A 9,641-nucleotide genomic window follows, 5' to 3' on the forward strand; every position below is an offset into this window, starting at 1 on the left:
TTAAAAGAGGATCTCCACCCTCTTTTTACCCAAGTTTTTAGAACAAAAGCCCTCCCGGGGTCCTGGAAGAAAGGCGAGGTGTCCCTGCTTTACAAAAAGGGGGACAAAACAGACATTAAAAATTGGAGGCCTATCACTTTGCTAAACTCTGACTACAAAATAATGGCGAAGATATGTGCAAACAGATTAAAAGCAGTGATAGGCCAGATCATACACTCCAATCAGGTCTGTGGGATACCCGGGAGGAGTATATGGGATAATTTAAACCTTTTAAAAGATGTGATCAGTGACACGAAAGAGAGAGGAGGTAAAATGGCAATTTTATCTATAGATTTTGAGAAAGCCTTCGATAGAGTGTCACATTTTTATCTTTTTAAGGTTTTAGAAAAAATGGGTATACCGGAAGGTTTTTTACAGTCTCTGAAGGCCTTTTATGAAAATTGTACTAGTAAGATTTTAGTAAAGGGTTTTAAGACACAGGATGTCCTTTTAAATTCCGGAGTGAAGCAGGGGTGTCCCTTGTCCCCACTACTTTTTATTTGTGCGATCGAGCCTCTACTCTGCAGGTTAAGAAAGGATAAGCAGATAAGCGGAGTCCCCCTGCCGGGCGGGGGGGGACTAGAGGCTAAAGTGGTGGGGTACATGGACGATGTCGCGGTCCTTTGCAGGGACACCCTGTCATTACAGAAATCCTTTAAACAGATTTACCAATTCTGTTGCTCCTCCGGTTTTTTAGTAAATTTTAATAAAAGTAACATCTTAAATATCGGCAAAATGGTTTTAATGGACATTCCAGTCCCTGTGTCAGAGTCTGTACAAATTTTAGGAGTCTCCTTCAATGAGTCAAATAATGGTTTTACCAGTTGGGACTTGGTGGCACAAAAAGTTAATCAGAAAATTTGCATGTGGAACATGAGAAAGTTAACAATGGAGGGAAAGGTTTTAATTACAAAAATGGTGATTTTACCTATTTTATTATATTTAAGTATGGTATTCCCTCCCCCTGAGATTTTATTGAAAAAAATAATTAAAGCATGTTTCACATTTTTATGGAACTCCAGGATGGAAAAGCTCAGGAGAGAGAAGGTAATATTACCCAAACCAATGGGGGGGAAAGATTTCCCCGATATAAAAGCATTCCTTTTAATAAAATTTTTTACTTTATGTCTTAATGCAGTTTTTAAGGAACATTACTGGTCATATTTTATACGTTTTAACACAGGTTATTTTATGAGGAGGAACGGTTGGTTCTCCACGGTTTTAAGCTCCCCGTATGCTTTTAACCTTTCTGGCCAGTATAAGATTTTAGAAAAAATTGTAAACCTTTTTAACTTAAAAGACAAAAATATTAACGAAGTAAAAAATAGTAAAGGAATTTTAAAAAAGATAAAAGAAAATGTTTTAGTAGCTCCCATCAGTAATTTTAATGAACAAAAATGCAAAGAAATATGGAAGATGGTGAGCGCTAAATATCTTTTTAACCCACAGAAAGATCTGGCCTGGAGCTGTGCCCACGAGTGTCTTCCATGCCGGGCATTCCAGCATCGAAGGGGACTGACCAACTCGGCTGCGTGTCCAAGGGGAGGATGTAGAGATGACGAGACAGTCTACCACCTATTCTGGGAATGTTTTTACGCGAAATCGATATGGACAAGAATCCTCCCCTTGGTACAGAAGATTACAGGACTTCGGAGATACACAAGTGATGGCGTTTTATATGGATGCCTGGAATGCCCAACACAGACTCGAAAAATGATGGCATGGAAGATCACCAACTGCGTAAAAACAGCTCTGTGGGCGGCCAGAAACATTTTATTATTTAAGCATGAAGTTTTAGCTGTGGAAGATGTTTTAGCCATTTGTCTTAATGAAATGTACAAATATTTTCTTTTAGATAAAAAACTCTCTCCTGTTTTATGTAGAAAATGGTTTTTAAGTGAATGGAGTTCCATAATATGATGCCACCAAGTGCCCTTTTATAAATTGTTTTTATTTGACAATTTGTATTTATCTGTATTAAAAAACCATGATTGTAAATTTATGTAAATTTTTGTTGAAATGTATTGATTTATTGTAAATTTGTTCAAAATTTTAAATAAACGGTTACCTCCTTTGTTGGGGTAGTCAACTCAAAAAAATCTGTTCTTATCAGTTTAATATCTGATACGTCCCCTATCTGGGGACCATATATTAAATGGATTTTTAGAACAGGGAGATGGAAATAGAGCTTGCTCTGTCCACTCCACGCATTGACCTGGTATTGCAGTATTTCCAGGACCGGTGCACCCTTTCCTTATGTGTTTACTAAAATCAGATTCCAAAAGTGCTTTTTGTGTTTGCCATTGTTTTTGTCTTTCGGATGGGATCTCCCCTTTTAATCCCATTATTTCAACACCTGTTGGACAATGCATTTGTACAGTCATGTGTGATAATGAGCTAATTTATTAAATGCAATTAATTAATACATTGCCACCTCTTGTTTTGTGTCGTCTGTGTTTCTGTGTTTCCGGCATTTCACATTGGAACAGCTCATTCACCTTCCTTGTCTTCTCTCCGCCCTCCCTCCTAGGTAGGTTAAAGAGCTGCACCTGAGCCAGCCACTGATTGATGCAGCACCATAGTCAAATAGTGGAGTGGAGTAGGGGAACAGCAAACAGCCATTAAAGCAGCCAGCCCGCCCGCCCGCCCGTCACAATGGACCTACCTGTGTACACTAGATGGATGTGATGGAATGTACTGTGGTCCCTACATTTCAAGAAGAAGTAAGAATTGCAGTTGCAACAAACCCTTGCTTGCCTACAAAGAGAGCAGCAATTTGGATTTGTTACTATGTTACCTGGAAGAATAACAAACTGTGCAAGGATGGAGGTTGTAGGAGCAAGGAGAACAAGTTGTCTGTAAAGTTGGTGGATGCCTATTTTCCATTTTGCAGTCCCTTGTCTCCCTCTTGTGGCCTCCTGGAGGCAACTAGCTGTGCAAAAAAAAGACAGCCTGGGGGCCGGCTGTTGCAGTGTTGCCCTCTCAGGCAACACTGAGTGACTGACTGAGCCGCACCGTCTTATATAAAGTTCAGACGGAACTTTGCACGTGTCATAGTGGAGACCTCAGGAGCCAGAGCCAGCTTTGTGACATCATAATGGGGCCTCAGAGATAAAAGCCTGGGCCCAGGCAGTGTTGGTCAGTGCTGCTCAGCAGGCAGCACTGGACTGGATTAAAGCTGATACAAGGTGTGAAAGGAGAAGGGGTGGCAGTGGGCATGCACTTACTGCTGCTGCTGCTGCTGCTGCTGCTGCTGCCAGTGTTTGCACGGCAGGAGGGCATTTGGGCGTTGCCAGGAAGGCGTTTTTATGTCGATTCCTCCTCTTTCAGCACTGCATTGTGGTGCAAGCAAAAGAAGCAAATCCTGTCTTGCTTCCTCTCCGGCCTTTATTCACCTCCCGCTTAGTAGCTGTGAGTGTGTGTGAGCCTGCAGGGCCCCATGGAATTGCCTAGGAGTAGGCTGAATCGCTGCAAGGGGTGAACAGCAGTATTGGGCAGGCTCAGTCAACGCGCGGCCCGTTCGGGTTATCGCTTCTCGGCCTTTTGGCAAGATCGGGTGTAGTATTTCTGCATCTGGTTTTGTTGGGAGGTGTCCGGGGTACCCTGCTCCTTGGCCTTGGGGGATCGTCTCTTTTCACAGAGAGACTTCACCCCCTTGCTGCTATTTGGGGAGTGGGCTTAGCCCCCGGACAACGAGTGGCGATCGCGCCTTTTCCAAGAGGTCAACCGGCCTTGAGGCGTCATTAAACGAGCGTTCCAAGGGCGTTTTGTCGGGCATCGTAGGTGTCTGGGGTACCCTAATCCTTGGCCTTGGGGGAGGGTTTCACTTAATTGTGGAATCTGAGCCCTTGCTGCTATAAGGGACAGGCTTAGCCCCCAGGCACTGAAAATGCCATTCACATTTGGTTTCGCATCCGGGGACACCCGGTTGCGCCAGTCCGTCCGCATCGAGGTGGAAGAAGGCCATCGTCAGCGGAAGAACCTTCGCTTCATTGTGGAGGTGATTCTGCTGGACTTCCTGGGGCTTAAGCGGGCGGACATCCTGTGTCTCAATGACCAGGAAAGCCGCGGTCGGTACACCATCTCCTTTACGGCCGCGGCATACTGCGAGAATATGCACAAGAAACTATCTGATGCGGGCCAGAGTGAGGAGCGGCTAAATGGACTGAACTTTTTATTCCTCTACGGGGAGGAAGAGGTCCCGCTCGTGATATGTATGTTCAGTCCATTTGTCCCAGAGTGTGACATTGAAACCTTCCTCAGTCGTTACTGCAGGGAGGTCCGCTTCTCACACAAGATCTTGAATACCCAGAGCTTCTGGAATGGGAAAAGAAAATATTGGGTGAAGTTCCGCCAGGATCCCAATGGCATTGGAGGCTTTCACCACCCACCCCAGAACTTTGCCATTGGGAAGAATCGAGGATTCTTATTTTACCCCCAGATGCCAATAGCCTGCCGGAACTGCTTGAGATATGGCCACACCAGAGAACATTGTGACCGGCCCCATGTGGTGCAGTGTAACAGGTGTGGCCAGGTTGGACACGTGGCGGCAAAATGCAGTTCCGAGGTGTTGTGCAATCTGTGCGGCATGACTGGGCATGCTTTTAAAGACTGCCCCCGCAGAGCGAAGTCTGGGCCACCCAGACCAGGGCCAGAGCGGCAGTTTGCAACATGTGCAGACGCCGCTGGTAATGCCCCAAAACGAGCATTGACGACTGAGGGGTCCAGGCCAAAGTCCTTCACAGCTCCATCGGGGGGCCCACCGATGTCAGCCTCGAGGGACGGCCACAGGGATTCCACTGGGTCCAGGCAGAGCAGGAGGAATTCTGACTCTGCTGGACATAAGTTGACCGGCACCTCTGCAGACGGGTCCTCTGCTCCGCCTGCAGTGGACCCTGTTGAGGCAGTGGTTAGCGACAGGCGTCGTGCTTCCGTAGGTTCTGCGGTAAGACCTGACGCCTGTCCCAAGAGTGTGGGCATGGAGCGGAGACACTCTGTGTCAAACGAGGGCTCCATTAAGAAAACCCCCAAACATGCTGGATTGGAGCCTCGTTTTGACCATTACCGGTCAACAGGGGAGCCAGAGCAAAGTTCCTCCACTGCGGTTGTAGAGGGGCTTGCGATGAAGGCTCCCCGTAAGCAGGCAAAGGTTGCCAAAAGTGATGGGACCTCACAGGCCCCTGTGCAGCTGCCAAGTAGAGACATCAGCGATATCTTCAGCCAGGGGCCAGAGATGGGTGAGAGCGACTTCGAGGAGATGGATAGGAGCCATTCTGCTAAGAGACAGCGAGAGGAGGAGGAGTCCGGAGTTCCGATGAAAGCAGTGTGGGGGTTGGAGCCGCCCACGTATCTGGCTCTGACCCTACCAACATTAAAGATTTGTTGACCCCTCAAAAAGGGGGTCCAGATTCGCAGCTGATCTCCGAGTACGACTCTTCTGGTTCGGACTCTGACTTAAACTGAGACTATGTTGGTTCCTATCAAAGTCGCCTCACTAAATGTGAGGTCCCTAAAGAGCCCTGTTCGCAGGACTGCTTTATTTTCATTTTTAGAGACTGTGGACTTTGACCTTTGCCTGCTTCAGGAATGTGGAATCCCTAATGACTTGGAATATGAAGATCTAAAGATGGACTGGAAACTAGGCCCCTCAGTCTGGTCTGGTGGAAATGACTGTCGCTCTGCGGGGGTTGGATTGCTCTGCCGAGGTCGTTTTATCTCCATCCAAACAGTGACTGAAATCATGCCCGGCAGAGCTATTTTAATACATTTGCTTTTTAATGGAATTTTAATTCGTGTTTTAAACGTTTATGCCCCTCCTTCCAAACAGGAGAGGGCAGAACTATTAGAAATTTTACCATTGTTTTGTGTTGGGTCTACCCCCCTGCTGGTGGGTGGTGATTTTAACTGTGTACGAGATGGAGAACAACGGCAGGGTGGGGATTTTAATCGAAAAATTGACCGTACTTCTTACCTGCTCAAGAATTTTATTGGTGATTTTAAATTGAAAGATTGCTGGAGGGAACTCTTGCCTGCAGACCCAGGCCCCACCTGGTCCAATGGAAGAGTGAGCTCCAGAATTGATTTTATTTTCACTTCTAACAGTTTTATTCCCAAAAAATGTTTGCTTTTAACAAATATTTTATCTGATCACAAGCTCCTTTCGGTGCACTTGGAGCTAGAGGGGGAGCAAAAAGCTTGTAGGGGTCCCTGGAGACTAAACACCACGCTCCTGGAGGACCCCATCATTAAAGAGGAGTTTGTGCGGACCTACCAGTGTTGGCAGTCCCATAGAGCGCCCAGTCAGCCTATGCTACACTGGTGGGAGGGCATTAAACCCAAAATCAGAGCTTTTTTTATTCGAGCAGGTAAGAAGAAAGCAAAAGAGAAAAAACAATGGTTTTATGTTCTTAATAAACGTTTACATGTGCTTTTTAAATTGAAGGAGATTGGTATGGATGTTGATGATGATATCTTAAATCTTAAAGCTGAAATAAAACATGCCATAGAAGAGAAAGGGAAACAAATAATTTTTAATTCACATGTAAAGCACCTCGAGGATGGCGAGAAGTGTTCCCGGTTCTTCTTCAAAAAGGTAATGGATAAACGAGATGTCATTTTAAACCTTGAAGGAGAAACCACTATGGTCGGCATTTTAAATTCTGCTTTTAATTTCTACCAATCTCTTTTTAACAAGAAAAATATTGATCCTTCCTTTTTAGAACATGTTCTTAATTCCCTTGATGCCAAGCTAGATATTTTAGACCAGGAAGTTTTATCCCGTAATATTACCTTGGAGGAACTTTTATTTGCTTTTAAAAGTTTTTCTAATGGGAAAGCTCCTGGGGAAGATGGTCTGCCCATCGAATTTTATCATGCTTTTTGGGAAATTTTAAAGAATGACATGTTTTTATTGTATAAGGAAGTTTTTATTGCTGAAGAGCTGCCACCTTCCTGGAGGAGGGGGATTGTGTCCTTAATTTTTAAAAAAGGTGAGAAGGACCAGTTAAAAAACTGGCGTCCTATTACTCTTTTAAACGTTGATTGTAAAATTTTAGCTAAACTAATAACAATCCGTTTTAAACCTTTTATTCATAAATTAATCCATCCAAACCAGGTATGTGGGGTACCTGGGAGGTCAATTACTGAGTCCCTGAATATTTTACGTGACATCATTTGGTATTTTAAAGAAAGGGGTCAAAGTCTTGCTATTTTATCCTTAGATTTCGAGAAGGCTTTTGACCGGGTCTCCCATGAATATCTTTTTATGGTTCTTAAAAAGATGGCTGTTCCTGAAATTATTTTAACACGTATTAAGCTTTTATATCGATCCTGTTTTAGCCAAATTTCTATCAACGGATTTTTAACTAAAGGTGTTCCTCTTTTATCAGGGGTGAAACAGGGGTGCCCGTTGTCTCCGCTCCTTTTTATTTGTGCCATAGAACCTCTGTTCACCCTAATAAGAGATGATAAAGTCATCAGAGGCGTGCCCATACCTGGAGGAAGGGGGAACCAGGTAAAAATCCTGGGCTATATGGATGACGCCACCGTCCTATGCCCAGACGCCGCTTCTATGAGAAGGGCATTGAGGAACACCGGCTTTTTTTGTGAAGCCTCTGGTTTTAAATTAAACGTTGATAAGTGTGACTGTTTTTATACTGGTGTATGGGATTCCTCTGTGACACCAGGAGTTAACATGCAGCAGGATCAGATAAAAATTTTAGGAATTGTTTTTAATCAAGAAAACGATGGGAGACCCAATTGGGATTCAGTAATTGCCAAAATGGAAAAAAAGGTTTTAATGTGGAATTTGAGAAATCTCACCATGGAGGGAAAAGTTTTAATAATTAAATCTGTTTTATTACCTATAATGCTCTATGTAGCTATGGTTTTCCCTCCAACAATTTTATATATTAAAAAAGTGACCAGGATCTGTTTTATGTTTTTATGGGGTTCCAAAATGGAAAAACTAAAACGTGATTTTATGTACAGATGTAAGGACAATGGCGGGAGAGATGTTCCTAACCTTTTTAACTTCTTTTACATTAAATACTTTTGCTTCTGTTTTAAAATGTATAATTCTGATGGTATTTTTAGCTACTTTTTAAAGTACGCTACGGGCATGATTTTTAAACGATGGTTTCGTGTCCCTTTGAATTCTCCTGTGCTTCTGTGTCCCCCAAAACAATATGCGGTGCTCGAAAAAACTGTCAGGCTACTAGGTCTCCAAGAATTGGGGCCTGACATATTGGGGGACCAGAAAAAAGTGTCACTCTCCTGTAGGCGGCAGGAAGATACACTGGCAGTTTCAAATTTCTCACAGGCAAGGTCCAAGGTGGTGTGGCGGAACGTTTTCGGGAAATTTATGGCAAATGTGCACAGGGACCTTGCCTGGGCAATCGTTCACCAGTGCCTCCCTACCCGTGAATTCCAGCATAGGCGAGGACTGGTGGCGAGAGCCAAGTGCCCGAAAGACAGGTGTGGTGACGACGAGACGGTAATGCACCTGTTTTGGAACTGCCCATATGCACAGGAGGTTTGGAGGAAGGTAGGCCCATTGCTGAAATGGGCCTGCGGTCTTAAAGATCTTAAATTTGAATACGTGTTTTATGGTCTTTTTAACTGCCCAAGTTTTAAACAGCAAATGGTCTGTTGGATCATTTTAAACTGTTTTAAGAATGCCATCTGGAAGGTTAGGAACATTCTGCTTTTTAAACATGATTTTATTGACGTTAAAAATTGTGTGAAATATGCCCTAAGTGAAATGTATATTTATTATCTTAGGGACAAAAAGCAGCTAGGGGTAAAAGAAGCAACATCCATGTGGTGTTTGCAAATGTGGAATACCATAACATTGTAAATAAAAATGGTTTTATTCTTTTATGTCTTTTATGCCCTGTACAAATTTTATCCTGCTATTGTTCTGTACTTTTATTATAACATCTGTATTACTGGTCTTATTATTATTCTTTTGTATTCATTTAAATGTATGAATATTTATGTATTATGCCATTGATTTTATCTTGTGGTTTCAATTCTTAAAAAAAGTCTGTAAAATATATTATTTTTGCCAATAAAAAACTTTGTTGAAACCTTATCTGTTCTTATCAGTTTAATATCTGATACGTCCCCTATCTGGGGACCATATATTAAATGGATTTTTAGAACAGGGAGATGGAAATAGAGCTTGCTCTGTCCACTCCACGCATTGACCTGGTATTGCAGTATTTCCAGGACCGGTGCACCCTTTCCTTATGTGTTTACTAAAATCAGATTCCAAAAGTGCTTTTTGTGTTTGCCATTGTTTTTGTCTTTCGGATGGGATCTCCCCTTTTAATCCCATTATTTCAACACCTGTTGGACAATGCATTTGTACAGTCATGTGTGATAATGAGCTAATTTATTAAATGCAATTAATTAATACATTGCCACCTCTTGTTTTGTGTCGTCTGTGTTTCTGTGTTTCCGGCATTTCACATTGGAACAGCTCATTCACCTTCCTTGTCTTCTCTCCGCCCTCCCTCCTAGGTAGGTTAAAGAGCTGCACCTGAGCCAGCCACTGATTGATGCAGCACCATAGTCAAATAGTGGAGTGGAGTAGGGGA

General features: G+C 43.3%; 2 non-coding genes across 2 annotated transcripts; both read left to right on the plus strand.

Annotated features, from left to right (window-relative positions):
• Nucleotides 1-2,103: 2,103 nt before the first annotated feature.
• Nucleotides 2,104-2,291, plus strand: LOC142679604 (U2 spliceosomal RNA). Its single transcript, XR_012852827.1, has one exon. It is a non-coding gene; the product is annotated as a U2 spliceosomal RNA (small nuclear RNA).
• Nucleotides 2,292-9,094: 6,803 nt separating this feature from the next.
• LOC142679618 (U2 spliceosomal RNA) lies at nucleotides 9,095-9,286 on the plus strand. The gene has a single exon (XR_012852837.1). It is a non-coding gene; the product is annotated as a U2 spliceosomal RNA (small nuclear RNA).
• The last annotated feature ends 355 nt before the right edge of the window (nucleotides 9,287-9,641 follow it).

The sequence above is a fragment of the Rhinoderma darwinii genome, assembly GCF_050947455.1.
Source record: "Rhinoderma darwinii isolate aRhiDar2 chromosome 2 unlocalized genomic scaffold, aRhiDar2.hap1 SUPER_2_unloc_55, whole genome shotgun sequence".
In the NCBI taxonomy this organism is placed as follows: domain Eukaryota; kingdom Metazoa; phylum Chordata; class Amphibia; order Anura; family Rhinodermatidae; genus Rhinoderma; species Rhinoderma darwinii.